Source organism: Olea europaea, chromosome 20, assembly GCF_002742605.1.
Source record: "Olea europaea var. sylvestris chromosome 20, O_europaea_v1, whole genome shotgun sequence".
NCBI lineage: Eukaryota > Viridiplantae > Streptophyta > Magnoliopsida > Lamiales > Oleaceae > Olea > Olea europaea.
In genome coordinates, this window is record NC_036256.1 from 11,543,325 (window position 1) to 11,560,986 (window position 17,662).

The following is a 17,662-nucleotide window of genomic DNA, read 5'->3' on the forward strand; positions in this document are numbered from 1 at the left end:
TTTATTAAGAAATTTTATGAAAATTGATAGAAATGATGGTTTGCACAATCAAATGTGTACTAAAGGGTGAAAATGCCAAAAATGAAATATTTGGACCTTTTTTACAGTAATAGTGAAAGATAGGGATATTCTGTACTAATTACTCTTTTATTAATTTATTTAAGACTCTTTTTCACTTTAAAAAAAGTGGGATTATAATTACAATTAGTCCTTTCTTTTCTTTTTGTTTTGTTTTAATAGATTGGTATATTCGTCATTTCACGCCTTTTAGTTGAGAAAATGATTGAAAATGAACTTTTTGAGCAATGAAATGCGAAAATATGGATGAAAATGTTAAAAAATGAAAGGTAATGTCGTTTTTCACAATAATAGAGAGAGGTAATAACATTATGTGTTAATTAATCATTTTAAGAACCTGTTTGTTATTAGTTATAGATAAACTCGCTTAAACTTTTATTAATGGCCTAATAGGATTGACGGAGTCCAGATGAAATGTTTTTTAAGCTGGCTCGACTTGGCTAGCATGGAAATGGGACGTGAAAAATAACGGTTTTACGATAACAGTATTTTAATTGGTACCAAGACAATAGCATTCTTAAGGGTTAGATTCATCAATGACTACTCAATTTTATACTTAGTGTCATCATGATAGAACTCAATTTAGGCTTTTGTTTGTCATCCTTTAATAAATTAAATAAAGTAACATTCTCCACTACACATTCACACAATAAAATAATTTACACACAAATCAATAAAATTTCTTTTAAGCCCCTGTTTGTCACCCATTATTTTACATTCTACCACGTTATTTTTTCTAAAGTACTATTTTTAACCACATATTTTTCATTAAAATAATATTATACGTCAATCAAAAAATTTTCCTTTTTTTTAACCAGAAATTCTCTATCAATCTACTTTTCACAATTTTTTTTTTAAAATTAAAGAGGCTTAAACACACCCTAAATTTCAACCACACATTTTTCAAAAAATATTATTCAAAACTCTATATTTTTTCCACAATAGAAGACAAACAGGCAATCTTAATTTTGTTTCATAATGGCCACCCAACTCTATACCTAGTATCATCACGGCCATCCATTTTGATTTTATTTCACCATGTAAAACGTACCTAAATAATAATCTTTGGTCATGTATTTATAGATGTTGGTGGTAGAGTTGTAAAATGATTCAACTACCAATAGTCATTATCCTTATCATATATAGTGATTGAGTTATACTACAATTACCTCTTGAAGTTTTAACTTGGACGACAATATGTTAGATATTTGGATAAGGATGAATGTACAGCATTTGAGTTATGGAAGGACTAAAACATATAAAAGGTACGAGATAAGGGCATGAAGGGTAATATTTTGAGTATGTGAGCCCGACCTTAATAGGGCTCGATCATAGCAACCCAAACATAGAGGTCAGGCCTAACCACATTTTATGAGGGTTTTGGGGAATATGTATGCTCGGGGTAAACACCTCGGGCGTGCGTGAAGGCTCGAGATCGAGCTACAACTTTTGTACACATCATAGGTCCCTGTGCATCCATGTCAAGAGCTCATGCACAATGCGGGAATTTCTGACATGAGATGCATAAGTATATTGGTTTCAAAAATAGGCATGTTCATGTCGAGTTGATAGGCCCAGAGCAAGTTTTGACTATTTTAAAATTTTGAAAGGAATGAACTCAATCTTGAGACTTGTTAAAAATTTTGAAAAGAAGTGCTAGACCCATACCTTATTTGAAATTCGAAAGGAATGGACTCAACCCTGATCTTGTTAACAATTTTCAAAGGAAGGGGGTCGACCCGACCTTATTAAAAATTTGAAAGATAGGAGTTCGAGCTTTGCCAAAAATTTGAAATGAAAGAAATCGACCTCGAACTTTATTAAAAATTTTGAAAGTAAGGGGTTGGATCACTTCTTTGTTTAAAATTTGAAAAGAAGGGGCTCGAGCTCAGGCTTTGTTAAAAATTTTGAAATGAAAGAGTTCGATGAATAGGAAAAGATTTATATAAGAAACTAAGCTCAAGCACAAGCTCGCTCCTATTCTAAATATAATTATTCCAAGCTCTTTGGCTGAGATTTTGACAATGTATTGAGTTCGAGAATAGGGCCTGAGCATATTTGAAAATAATTATCCTGAGCTCTGTGTCTGGAATTTAAAGAAAAAATTATGCCTATCAAGCTCGGGATGGAAAAATATGGTCGGGATTTTTACTTGGGGCTGAAATTTTGAGTTGTATGCATAAGGTAATGCTTAGGGTACTTGCGCAGGGCAAAACTTAAAAGTGCTTGTTCGGGACAAGATTTGGGAGTGTAAGATGATTTAGCTGCTTGCACGGGCCATGCCCTTATGCTAATTGTATGCTTTAGCTATATACTTGGGGCACGACCTTATGCTAAATTTTTAGAGATGATTTAGCTGCATGCAGGGAGGGAGGGAATGGCCTTTATGCTAAATGTATGTTTTAACTGCATGTTCGGGGCACGGTCTTATGTTATTTAGCCGCATGCTCAGGGCACGGCCTTACACTAAAGTGCTAGAAATGATTTAGCTATATGCGCGAAGCACGACTTTATGTTAATGTTAAAGTATTAGCTGCATGTATGGAGCACGACCTTACGCTAATGTTAATAATAAAAAGTCCACAAGTTAGGGCTTGACTTCAATAGTGAGAAAATAATGAGCTATGGTTCACCTTCGATAATATAAAAACCACGAGTTAAGACTCGCCTCCAACAATAAGAAAACTACGAGATAATGCTCACATTCCATAATGAGAAAAACACGAGCTAAGACTCGCCTTCTATAATAAGACAACCACGAGCTAAGACTCACCTCCCATTATGAGAAAAACAGGAGCTAATGCTCGCCTTATAAGATGACAAAATCATGAACTAGCCACAAGGTACGAGGACTTATGAGCTCATCGACTCTTCAATTTTACCAAGGTCGGTTGGGGGGTTCGGTTAAGCAATTTACGTGCATATTGGAATACTTACTTTTAGTAGTGTTCGGAAACCTCAAGACTTAAATTTTTTAATCTCTAGTAAGGCAAATTGCAGCAGTTTACAACATAATTTTATGGTGTCTACCTCACAAATAATTCTAGCAATCTCATCACAAATAATAACTCGATGAACTAGTGGTAAGAATGAAGCAAACCAACACTTATCTTATGGATGTAAAGTGGTGATAGAAATACAAAATTGAAATCATCATCAAAGCATGACATCGGCCTTGTTTTGTAAAGGTCAATTGTATTGAAGTATAGAAGCTTCAAGAAAATGGTCATTCAAATCAAATATTACCTTGAATTTTGAGCTAGCCATTATATTGAACAGGTTGTGCATGACCATTTTCGATGTCCAATTTTGCAAATTATTTCTTCACCCAATTTGAGGCCAAACATGGTATTAGTTTATATCATTTACTAAAGAAATATAAAAATAAAGTACAAAAGAATCTAAAATAAAGTCACAGCTAATATGCCAACCCAACTAAATTAACTATAAAGATCCGATGTTAAAATGGGACTCAGTGCTCTTTTCTCTTTATCGTCAAAAGTTTTCTTCGAACAAATCATAGTCCTCCATGTTACCGCTTATTAGCTAGCAAACATCTTATATTATATATTTCACTATTAGGGTGCTTAATTATATTCCATTGTCCATACAATTTATTTCATATGTTAATTTATATTCATATGGTTAATATTTTGGAGTCATGTGTTAATATTTAAAAAACTACAGATTAAATATTCAGATTTTGGTGAAATCAGCAGTGATCCCAAAAATCTTAAAAATTTCGATGACATTGTAATCAAAGTAAACAACTTCGAAAAATCATCGTCACACTCCCTAGCTATATCATTTCAAGCAACGTGTGAATTCTAAATTTATTTAAAATTACAAATGAAATTAAATGGGGCATATAATAATTGTTTATATATTCAACAAAATCGAGTTGGATTACACTAGGATTAGTTGGGTTGATTTTAATATTGAGTATTAGGATTTCATTTTAAAACATGAATATTGTTAAGATAATTGACTTAATCCCTAAAAGTTAAAATACCCACAACAGAGCAACCAAAGTATGCCACTTCGAGATGAAAACCATCATTACACTACTTAGCTATAAAATGTTTCAAAATTGCAGAATCTATTGAAATTACTCTTGTGAACAGAGTTTATCCAAGTGTGCATGAGCTTATCTACGTAAACGTGAGTGCAATTAGAATCTATTGACCACATTACCTATGCAATCGTGTCGAAACTAAGGTCAACAATACCTATAAAATGTAATTCGATGGATTTGGGCTAGCTAAATAGGAAATGCGAGTTGGGTTGGGGGAGCATTATATGTTTTATTTTCCCTTTAAAAGAATGTGTTAATCAAGCTAACAGTGCTTAAAGCCAAAGAAATCATTTCATTGTTTTAATTATTTCCACTAGATGCTAGTTTTGATTTGTACGAATTGTTGAAGTTGAATCTGCTTTGTTTTTACCCTTCCTTTCCCATTGATTCATCACACTCTTGGAGAGTTTTGGCACTATCATATGTTGCTTTATCTTCAAAGAATTTGTTTAGAAAGGACAAATTTACTGCTTTTTTTTTTCCTTTTTCTTTTTACTAAAATAGTGTTATTTTAAGAACAATTTGTTCGCTTTCCTCGTGCATCTCTCCCATTCCCTTATTGCTTGACATTAGTTTGGAAATCGTTGAGATGTTGAGTATGCAAGTACTAAGAGAGAAAGAGAAAAAGTCTTGATAGAAGCAAAGCAAGATCTGACCCAATAATGTGAAAGATTTGAGTAAGATACTGCATCAAATATATATGTGTGTGCGTGCGCGCGCCCGCGCGCGTGTGTACGTACTTGACATAAAGACCTTTTGAAATAAGCTATCCAACCCATAAAAGAGTTAAATGCTAATAAGCTTGGTAAAATTGTTAAATTTTATCCCCTTTACCTTGATAAAGTTAGCTTTAAAGTTTTGTTTTCTACTATTTGCCCCCAAAATTTTTGCTTAGTTTTGACATCTATCAAAACAATTTTTTATTATATTTCAAAGATAAAAAAATAATAATAGAGGAATCGACATGTTCTGGATCGTCAAATATTAAACATCCACAACCCGACTAGGTCAATGTTCCATCTCCAACCGTTAAAAACTTTTTGATAATTGAGTTCAATAGACATTTATTGTGATTCACCAGTATAAACAGAGTAAAAATTGGGACAGAATGACTTACTAGTTATTTTTACATACCAATCTCGGAAAAATTGATAACTCAACCATGCCGGCCATCGAGTTGAAATGATTGAGTTCTATGTGTACGTAATGCAGAGTACTAAAATGGACAGAGCGAAAGCCCAAACAATCAATATAATTGAGTGATTATGATAAAATTAAAGTGTTTGATACAATAAAAAGTAATTAAAAATATATTCATTGATTTTTTTAGCTTATATTCTTAGTTTACTGAGAATAATTAATATTGGATTACATATTTTCTCGATCCATTTACTAGAAATTCACAAAAAATTTAATAGGGAGAACCACTCCACTATAGGAATCACTCAATTATTTCTTTCAATTTTCCACTTAACAAATTTCTTTTCATTTCTTATTAATATTTACTTTTAATAAACCATGTCAAATGGGATTTGAAATATACCCTCACATTCTCACATTTTTATCCCTCTTAGTTTACTTACCATTTGTAAATATGGATCTCACTTGAGGCCCTTATTCAGCTCGACCGCCAATTGGGGTGACTTATTTCATGTCTATTAACACGAGAAAGTAAGACACTTCAAACATTCTTAGAGCATGACATGGCCCACATCAAGCCTACTGTTAAAAATGCGAACTCAAAGAACAAAATTTTAAACTGTATAATAAATAAGAAACATTTTCTTTATCATGCTAGTAAGCATGAAAATAAGTCACTACATACATATTCAAGAGTATGGCATGGCCACGTGGAGCTTGCGATAAAGAAAAAAATTTTAAAAAAATGATGGACCCTAGGAAGAAGATTTTAAATTGTATAATAAGCGTGGAACTTTTCTCTCTCACATACTAATAAGCAAGAAAACAAATCACCCAAACATTCTCAAGAGCATGGCATTGCCACATCGAGCCTACCGGAAAAAAAAAAAAAAATGTCCCGAAAAACAAGATTTAAATTCATATAATAAGCATGAAAGGTTTTATCTCTCATGCTAATAAGTATGAAAGTAAGCCTCTTCATACATGTTCAGGAGAATGGCATGGCCCCGCAGTGCACCAAAAAACAAGATTTTAAATTGCATGGGATGAATATGTAGAATTAGAAAGGATTAGACAGTAAATATTACTTTATTTTTTTTTATTTCTTGAGATATTATTCAATCTTGAACAGTTTTGTTTATATTTCCCGGAGTTGCCAACTATACGGTAGAGTGTTTAAGTGCGATTTAAATATATTTTGTACTAGATAAAGATTGAAAAACCGATATGATTGAGATTAAAAGGAAATGAATGAAGAAAGAAGCACTTCGAATCAACAAATAATTTGTTTGATTGCACTCAAAAATTACATTTTTTAGATTATTACAAAATATGCATCTTGTTTGAACCCCATTTTTATTTAAAAATGTATTTTGAAATTGTGATTTTTTGGAGGATGTGTGGTTGAAAAAATATGAAAAATTTTCGATTTACATTTAATATTATTTTATTGAAAAATGTGCGATTAAAAAGAAAAAAGAAAAAAAATGTATTTTGATAAAAATGGACTCAAATAAGGGCATGATCTAATATTAAGATCAAGTAGACTTATCATAGATAAGTAGGCTTGTCAAGTCGAGTTCAATAAAAAAGAATAAAGCTATTCGAACAAGGGGGTGATGTGGCTTCCCCTGTAGGCGGGGTGCCTCTGGGGACGTTGTACCTCGACAGGCACCCCGCCAAAAGGGGGCACCACATCGGCGCCCCAGATGGACAAGGTCCACATGGCCCTTTCTATCTAGCAAAACTCATAAAAAATAATAATAAAAAAAAATAAAACAGATATTTACTTGATTTATATAGACTTTTCTTCTTAGACATGTTTTCCACATTAACAAAGTACTTAACCTCAAAAGTATAGTTACTTTGCTAGCGTTTTTTTTTTTTTTTTTTTTTTTCAACACATTTTCCTCTATCAAGTTTTCTAGTAAACAACTCCATTAAATCCCTAATAATTCTCTCTGCAAAAGTTAAAATTTATTTTTATAAAAATTTTTAATCAAATAATCTTATTTAATGTAATTTCTCATATCAAGTTGCTTAGATTATGAACCAAGGTCGTAGCATGGTTGGACTACGGTGAGCGGTCCAAATGAAAAGGTAAATCAGATTGGCAATACTTCTTGTTAAAAAAATAATAATAATAAGCTTTAAATGTGAAATTATTTTGTATTATATTACTAGTATGTATTTTAGGATACTATATGGTTGATTCATTTCATTGATTAAATTTTTTCAATTTTATTAATTACTAACAGTCAAAATATATGTTGATGACAACTTTCTTAAAATAATTATTCTCAAATATACTTTAGTTAGAAGTTAAAACTTGCCGTCACCAGATCTTCCCATAGTTAAGAATACAAATTAGTCAATTTAAAAATAATTACCTATACTTGATTTGAATCAAATAACCATAAATAATTCCATATTTTCAAATCACGTCACATTACTTTGAGGCTCAACAACTATTTGGACTCCATTAAAATTTTAATATATTTTCTTTTTCTTCTTTTCAGGCACGAGTTCTTAGATAAAGTAATAATATTACATGTAAATTCAAGTTTTTTTTTTTAACCACACATTTTTCAAAAAGGAAAAAAAAATCACTATTCTAAAATATATTTTCCCCTAAAAACTAATTTTAATGGAGCTCAAACAAGAGTTTAATGTCATTCTTCAATGAAATGTCATTCCAAACGTGCTCACGGCATGTCCCATATCAAGTTGTTTTTAGAAAGGTGGACACAAAGAACAAGATTTTAAATTGCATAATAAACATAAAAAAAAATTTCTCTCACACTAGTAAGCATGAAAATAAGTCATTTCAAACATGCTCAAGCATGACATGGCCCACTTGGAGCTTGCAGATAATGGTTGATCCAAAAAATAAGATAATAAATGGTATAATAAGCAGGAAAAATTTTCTATTCCATACTAATAAGCTCGAAATAAGTCACCACAAACATGCTCCAGAGCATGGCATGGCCCACATCAAGTCCAGCCGTGAAAAAAGGTGGACCGGAGAAACAAGATTTTAAATTGTACAATAAGTATGAAAAGTTCTCTCTCGTGCTATTAAGCATGAAAGTAAGTCACCTCAAACAAATTTAGGAGCATGGCATGGCCCACAATGGATCCAAAGGACAAGATTTTAAACTATATGAGCTTGAATATATAGAATTAAACAAAGACTAGATAGTAAGATAAATAATACATTTATTTATTTATTTATTTATTGATATTATCTTGAACGGCTTTGTTTATATTTCCCCAAGTTGCCAACTCAATGATAGTGCTTGAGTTTTAAGTGCGACTTAAGTATGTTACACATTCGATGAAATAAGGAATTTTTCCGTACTAGATAAAGTTTGGAAGAACAATGAGATTGAGATAAAAAGAAAATGAATATAAAAGGAAGCATGTCGAAAATCAGTTCGGTTGTACTTAAATTTTTTAATTATTATTATTATTATTATTATTATTATTATTATTATTATTATTATTATTATGTAGAATTTGCAATTGCAGAAAGTAACTTCAAATATTATGTTTGACAAACTAAGTAATGAAAGCAGGGCCAAACATGGTATTAGTCTATATCACTTACTAAAGAAGTATAAAAATAAAAATACAACAGAATCTAAAATTAAGTCACAGCTAATATGCCAACCCAAAACTATAGAGATCCGATAATAAAATGGGACCCAGTGCTCTTTTCTCTTTATCATCAAAAGTTTTCTTCTAACAAATCATACTCCTCCATGTTACCACTTATTAGCTAGCAAACATCTTATATTATATATTTCACTATTAGGGTGCTTAATTATATTCCATAGTCCATAAAATTTATTTCATATGTTAATTTATATTCATATGGTTAATACTATGGAGTCATGTGTTAATATTTAAAAAACTAGAGATTAAATATTCAGATTTTGGTGAAATCAGCAGTGATCCCAAAAATCTTAAAAATTTCAATGACACTGTAATCAAAGTATACTGCTTCAAAAATTTATCGTCACACTCCCTAGCTATATCATTTCAAGCAATGTATGAATTCTGAATTTATTTAAAATTAGAAGTGAAATTAAATGGGGCATATAATAATTGTTTATATATTCAACAAAATCAAGTTGAATTACACCAGGATTAGTAGGGTTGATTTTAATATTGAGTTCTAGGATTTCATTTTAAAAGATCAATATTGTTAAGATAAATGATTTAATCCCTAAAAGTTAAAATACTCACAACAGAGCAACCAACGTATGCCACTTTGAGATGAAAACCACCGTTACGCTTCTTGATTATAAAATGTTTCAAAATTGTGTGATTTCTGAATCTATTGAAATTACTCTTGTGAACATAGTTTATCCAAGTGTGCATGAGCTTATCTATGTAAACATGAGTGAAGTTGGGATTTACTGACCACATTACCCGTGCAATCGTGCCGAAACCAAGGTCAACAATACCTATAATATGTAATTCGATAGATTTAGGCTAGGTAAATAGGAAATGCGGGTTGGGGGAGGGGGGAGGGGGAGCCATTATATGCTTGATGTCATCCTTAAAGAATGTGTTAATCAAGCTGACAGCTTAAAGCCAAAGAAATCGTTTCATTGTTTTAATTATTTCCACTGGAGTTTTGATCTTGTACGCATTGTTGAAGTTGAATCTACTTTGTTTTTTACCCTTCCCTTCTAATTGATTCATCACACTCTTCAAGAGTTTTGGCACTTTCATATGTTGTTTTATCTTCAAATAATTTGTTTAGAAAGGACAAATTTACTAATTTTTTTTTCCTTTTCCCTTTTTTCTCCCTTTTTTCATTTTACTAAAGAGTATCATTTTAAGAACAATTCGTTCCCTTTCCTCGTGTATTTCTGCCATCCCCTTATTGCTCGACATTAGTTTTGGAAATCGTTGAGATGTTGAGTATGTGAGTACTTAGAGAGAAAGATAAAAAAAGTCGTGATAGAAGCAAAGGAATATTAGACCCAATAATGTGAAAGATTTGAAATAAGATATATATATATATATATATATATATATATTTATTTATTTATTTATTTATTTTTTAATAAGATTAAAATTGATATTTTATTCGTCATAAAAACCTTTTGAAATAAGCTATCCAACCCATAAAAGAGTTAAATACTAATAAGCTTAGTATAATTGTTAAATTTTATCCTTTCTACCTTGACACAGTTAGCTTTAAAGTTTTGTTTTCTACTATTTGCACCAAAAATTTTGCTTAGTTTTGACATCTATTGAAATAATTTTGTATTATATATCAAAAATAAAAAACAGAGAAATCGCTTGTCCTGGATCTTCAAATATTAAACATCCACACCCCAAGTGGGTCAGAGTTCCATATCCAACCGTCAAAAACTCTTTGATAAAAATAAAAATATTGTGAAAATAACCATAAAAAATTTATCAGAGATATTTAATAATTACGTTTTCATGTCAAAAGATCCACAAAGTATTGTTTCGTTTTCAAATATAGTTGAAGATTTAGAACATCGATACCAATTTAACAGAAAATAAGAAAGATATTTTTTATGTAATCATGTATTTTGATCAATACTTTTGATTTCATATCAGATTGATTTCGTGAAAGAGAAATGTCAACTTACTTTAAATTTCAAATGACACGTTCATAACTTATGAATTGATTCCAAGTTCTTATGCATGTCAAAATAACGGAAAATATTTTTAAAAAATGCTTTAGTTCAAATTTTAAAACTAAATTGGAAAGGTTACAACCTGTGAATTTCATAAGAAATGCGGGCCCTGATCCAAATGCTTTTCCAATCTGTTAACTACTTAACTCTAAGAGGAAATTAAGCTGGGCCCGATCTCCCCACTGGACCCACAAATTCAAGTGTCTACCCTGTCCTTGCATTAAAAGCTGAATTGACTTCGAATTACTAAACCAAATTCTTTATCCTCCTTTACATTAAAAGAGAGGATGGCTGCATCACTATTCATCTTGAGGCAGAGGTTTCACACTGATCTCGTCTTGTACTGTAGGTGAACTTGTTATGCACTATTCATACAAAAAAAAAAAAAAATCCTTGGAGAGAATGATGAAATTTGATTGCATTAATTGTAGCTGCCTTTGTTGACTATTCATGCTAAAAAAAAATAATAATAATAAAAAGATTAAAAAAAATCCCTGGAGACAATGATAAAATTTGATTACATTAATTGTTGCATTGTACCAATTATTATTTTCAAAAAACATTAGATGTAGTATATAAGTGCTAAATGGTGCCTCTTGCTTTTTCTCAATTTGTGTTTTACTTCTAGATCTCCATTTCTATCCAACCAAAACATACACTTTCAAAAGGATAACAGAAACAATCAAGAAGATCCCAATTTTTACGAATATAAAAACATATCTTTGTTCAACAGTTTCCTAATTAAAAACTTGTTCATTACTCCTCCCGCTTTGAACATAATTTATTTTATACAATTATTAACATTCAAAACGCTAATATCACTATTCAAATACTACAATCCGTGCATTGCACGGAGCCTAAACTAGTATATAAAATAAGATTAAATGAGATGTGGTCGCAAGGCGGCTGATCTGGATTTGAGTGATTTTCAATTGGATGACTTTCGGGTTGGATTGGGCCCTATCTCTCGACCCAGTCAAGGTTAGAGGCTTTCGGGCTACTTGCCTGACAAAAATGCTTATTTTCTGTTTTAAAAAAGTTGATTTGGTCAATGCCAACGTGGCATGACCACTTCTAGAAATAATTAGACAAACATATGTGGGACTTCGATATAATGTTTGAACGTTTGAATAAGAATAATACTATTTGCAGTCGCACACTGATATGGTCGTCATACGTGATATATAAGTGACGGTTAGTAATTTGATGATGTAAGTTACGTAAGGTGACTACAATAATGAGCGATTGCAAATAGCATTATTCTTTGAACAAATATAATTTTTCAATATTTGATATGTATTGTATCTTGTATTAATGTGTACTATTTAGCGTAACGGCATGAACTACACATGTATTTTACAATTAATTACGGTTTTAAAAATTTTGAAAACAATCTTGCATATGATAACGAAATATTTGAATTTTATATTTATCCTTAACTATATTAGTTTAGCTAATTTATCTCCTTGATATGGTCATAAAACATGATGAAATTTCAAAAACTAGAAATTAGAGGAACTAGAAGTGTCAATATGACTGTGACAAAAATTATATTATTTCATGAACTACTGCTACACTCCTTAGCTATCATTTCGTCAAATTAAAAATTCTTTTACATTCATTGAAGAAAATTCTATTATTTTCTCAATCGTATAATGGATTACCCAAAATTTGATGTCCAATTCTGTTGTCCTAAAAAATAAAACCCAACCACTTTTCTGTTTCCTTCTATGGCCTATGTTGTGTAATTTCCTTGATCTCATAAGTTGAACTCATATTGAACCTGAGTTGAGGACCTTATAAAATGCTTTTGACATTTTTCAAACAGCAAAAGAAACTATACCATGTAAAACAAAGGGGATGGGAGTTGGGGGAGGGGAACAATCTCTACCCCAATAAAATCGTTGGAAAAAGTTGAATGTGAAATTGTTATAACAATTCATCGGTTTCAGTTTTCTTTAATTTCATAGTAATTTGTATTTGAATTGGTGGTTACAAAGCCTTAATAGCTATTGATACATAATTTGATGTTAATACAAAATTAACCATGAATTTGTATTCTATTAAATGTGAATTAAGTTTTCAAGATATGATATTGTAGGTTACTTTTTATTCAGAAAGGGCCATCTTATATAAATTTTTTATTTTATGTCAGCTTTAATAATATCATTTTTCAATTAAAAAGTCTTACTTGACTTTATACAGTATTTTTAACTTTTAAAACACTTTTCATTTGAACTTTCAAAAGGCTCCTAATTTTAGACGTATTATGTAAGTTGTCATTCCTTGAAAAGGTCTTTGGCCTCGTTTAAAATAGGATAATTGTATAATTTTAGACAAATTCTGTAAGTTGTCATTTCTTGAAAAGGTCTTTGGCCTCGTTTAAAATAGGATAATTGTAGCAGAAATTTCAAACTTTTGAAACATTAGCAGACTTTCTCCAAACTTTTCGTATATTGTAGTCGTTATTCCTAACCTTTCCAAACGTTGCATGTGAGGCTCTTTTGGATGATTTTTGTCAAAAGTTCTTTCAGTTAACTATCAAAATAAACTTTGATCACCTTTTAATCAGTTTTAAAAGAGCAAAATGGCAACTTTTATTTACCACATTAAACAATTAAAAAATTTAAATAATAAAAAAAAAGAATGAAAAATGACTTCTTCTTCTCTTTCCCTCCCCCACGCCAAACATAAAGTTGAAAAATTTATGCTTCCAGGTCGGAGTTTAGTTGCGCAGCCTTCTCTAGTTCTTAGATAAAATAAAATTACAAAATAATATTACATGTAAATTTAAAATTTTTCTTTCCTTTTTTTAATCTCACATTCTCCAAAAGATCACTATTCTAAAATATATTTTCCTCCAAAAACCAATTTTAATGGAGCCCAAGCAGGAGGTTAATGTCATTTTTCAATGAAATATCATTCCATTTCAGAATAAATTTCCCCTTCAAGCAGTGGCGAATCCAAGATGTTGAGTTAGCACGGGCGGCTGTTGATCATTGACCGTAATAAAATATTAAGAGCTCGTTTGATGTCTTTTTTTTGCAAAAAAATGTATTTTTAAATAGTAATTTGATAGAGAACGTGCAGTTAAAAATAAGAAAAAAAAATTAAATTTGAGTTTAATATTATTTATTAAAGAATGTATGATCGAAAATAAGAGAAAGAAAAATGTACTCTAAAATAAATGGGAATCAAACAAGGTTTAAAATTTAAATAAATCAATTATTTTGTTAAAGTTGAACATATATAATTCTGTTATAATAAAAAAACCTTACTTAGCAAATGACATTGTTGCTTTATATAATTCAAAGGAAGAGTACAGATTCGAATATTTATAATTGCATTAAATCTAATAAAATCTAACATATATTATTTTGTTAAATATTATGTAAGTTGTCATTCCTTGAAAAGGTCTTTGGCCTCGTTTAAAATAGGATAATTGTAGCAGAAATTTCAAACTTTTGAAACATTAGCAGACTTTCTCCAAACTTTTCGTATATTGTAGTCGTTATTCCTAACCTTTCCAAACGTTGCATGTGAGGCTCTTTTGGATGATTTTTGTCAAAAGTTCTTTCAGTTAACTATCAAAATAAACTTTGATCACCTTTTAATCAGTTTTAAAAGAGCAAAATGGCAACTTTTATTTACCACATTAAACAATTAAAAAATTTAAATAATAAAAAAAAAGAATGAAAAATGACTTCTTCTTCTCTTTCCCTCCCCCACGCCAAACATAAAGTTGAAAAATTTATGCTTCCAGGTCGGAGTTTAGTTGCGCAGCCTTCTCTAGTTCTTAGATAAAATAACATTACAAAATAATATTACATGTAAATTTAAAATTTTTCTTTCCTTTTTTTAATCTCACATTCTCCAAAAGATCACTATTCTAAAATATATTTTCCTCCAAAAACCAATTTTAATGGAGCCCAAGCAGGAGGTTAATGTCATTTTTCAATGAAATATCATTCCATTTCAGAATAAATTTCCCCTTCAAGCAGTGGCGAATCCAAGATGTTGAGTTAGCACGGGCGGCTGTTGATCATTGACCGTAATAAAATATTAAGAGCTCGTTTGATGTCTTTTTTTTGCAAAAAAATGTATTTTTAAATAGTAATTTGATAGAGAACGTGCAGTTAAAAATAAGAAAAAAAAATTAAATTTGAGTGTAATATTATTTATTAAAGAATGTATGATCGAAAATAAGAGAAAGAAAAATGTACTCTAAAATAAATGGGAATCAAACAAGGTTTAAAATTTAAATAAATCAATTATTTTGTTAAAGTTAAACATATATAATTCTGTTATAATAAAAAAACCTTACTTAGCAAATGACATTGTTGCTTTATATAATTCAAAGGAAGAGTACAGATTCGAATATTTATAATTGCATTAAATCTAATAAAATCTAACATATATTATTTTGTTAAATCAAGCATCCCAACTGGACAAGTGTCATAACGGTCAAACTTTCAAAATTTTTAACAAGAACTCACAAGTTTGAATCCCCTCTAGTGCCTTACCTATTACAATATTTTTTGGTAAAAATTGTATAACTAAAAATGTAGCACAATAAATTGGTTGACAAAAATTTTGAACCCAAGACTTTTAAGATGCACATGCAAGCGCTAACCAACTTGGATAGAAGAAAGGGTTGAAATAAAGTTGAATTACCATTAATATATCCTAAAAGTTTATCTACTCTCGATAAAAAAAATAAAATAAAGGCTCCCGGGGGATCAGCACACGCGGACACGAGTGCTCGTCAAGTACTGAATCCGCCACTACCTTGAAGGCCTTAGTCATGACTAAGGAATGGGATCTCTGCCTATTTCTTGATAATTTGCTTTGACAGGCAAATATTAATGCGTTTTCTTTTCATTTCTTATTAATCTTTACTTTTAATAAACCGCATCAATATGGGATTCAAAAGATGTCCTTATATTCTCACATTCTTATTCCTCTTAATTTACTTTTCATATTTACAAGTGTAAACGTGGATGCACTTGAGGTTCTTATTCAGTTAGAAAGTCGTTTTGGGGTGGTTTATTTCATACTTACTGGCATGAGAGAGTAAGCCACTCCAAACATGCTCACGAGCATGGCATGTCCCATATCAAGCTGCTATTGGAAAGGTGGATAGAAAGAACAAGATTTTAAATTGCATTAAAAAAAAAAAAAATTCTCTCCTACTAGTAAGCATGAAAATAAGTCATTTCAAACATGCTCGAGCACGGGATTGTTCACTTGGAGCTTGCATATAATGGTTGATCCAAAAAATAAGATATTAAATTGTATAATAACCAGGAAAATTTTTCTCTTCCATACTAATAAGCTTAAAAATAAGTCACCACAAACATGTTCCAGAGCATGGCATGGCCCATATCGAGTCCACCATAAAAAAAGGTGGACTGAAGAAACAAGATTTTAAATTGTATAATAATCACGAAAAGTTTTCTCTCTAATGCTAATAAGCATGAAAGTAAGTCACCTCAAACATGTTTAAGAGCATGGCATGGTCCACGGTGGATCCAAATCACAAGATTTTTAACTACATGAGCTTGAATATATAGAATTAAACAAGGACTAGATAGTAAGATAAAATAGTACTTTTAATTAATTTATTTATTTATTGATATTATCTTGAATGGTTTTGTTTATATTTTCCCAAGTTGCCAACTCAATGATAGTGATGGAGGAGGATTCGAGTCGAATGACCCTAATCTGTCAGATAGTTCGTTGATACGCTGAGATACCATGATATGGCGGATAGGCGCAAAGATGAAAAATAAATGCAATCTTTCCTTAATTTGGGTAGAAAATGAATAAAGAATGAAGCATGTCGAAAATTAATTTGGTTGTACTTAATTTTTTTTTTTTTTAAGTAAATTTTGCAATTGCAGAAAGTAACTTCAAATGTTATGTTTGACAAATTAAGTAATGAAAGCAAGGCCAAACATGGTATCAGTTTATATCATTTACTAAAGAAGTATAAAAATAAAGTTCAAAAGAATCTAAAATAAAGCCACAGCTAATATGCCAACCCAACTAAATTAACTATAAATATTCGATAATGAAATGGGACCCACTCTTTTTGCTCTTTCTTTGAACAAATCATAGTCCTCCATGTTACCACTTATTAGCTGGCAAACATCTTATATTATATATTTCACTATTAGGGTGCTTAATTATATTCCATACAATTTATTTCATGTGATAATTTTTATTCAAATGGTTAATATTTTGGAGTCATGTGTTAAGACTTAAAAAACTACAGATTAAATATTCAGATTTTGGTGCAATCAGAAGTGATCCCAAAAATCTTAAAAATTTCAATGACACTGTAATCGAAGTATACTACCTTGAAAATCATCATCACACTCCCTAACTATATCATTCCAAGAAATGTGTAAATTCTAAATTTATTTAAAATTTCAAGTGAAATTTAATGGGGCATATACTAATTGTTTATATATTCAACAAAATCGAGTTGGATTACATTAGGATTAGTAGGGTTGATTTTAATACTAAGTTCTAGAATTTCATTTTAAAAGATCAATATTATTAAGATAATTGACTTAATCCCTAAATGTTAAAATACCCACAACAGAGCAACCAAAGTATGCCACTTCGAGATGAAAACCATCATTACGCTCCTTAGCTATAAAATGTTTCAAAATTG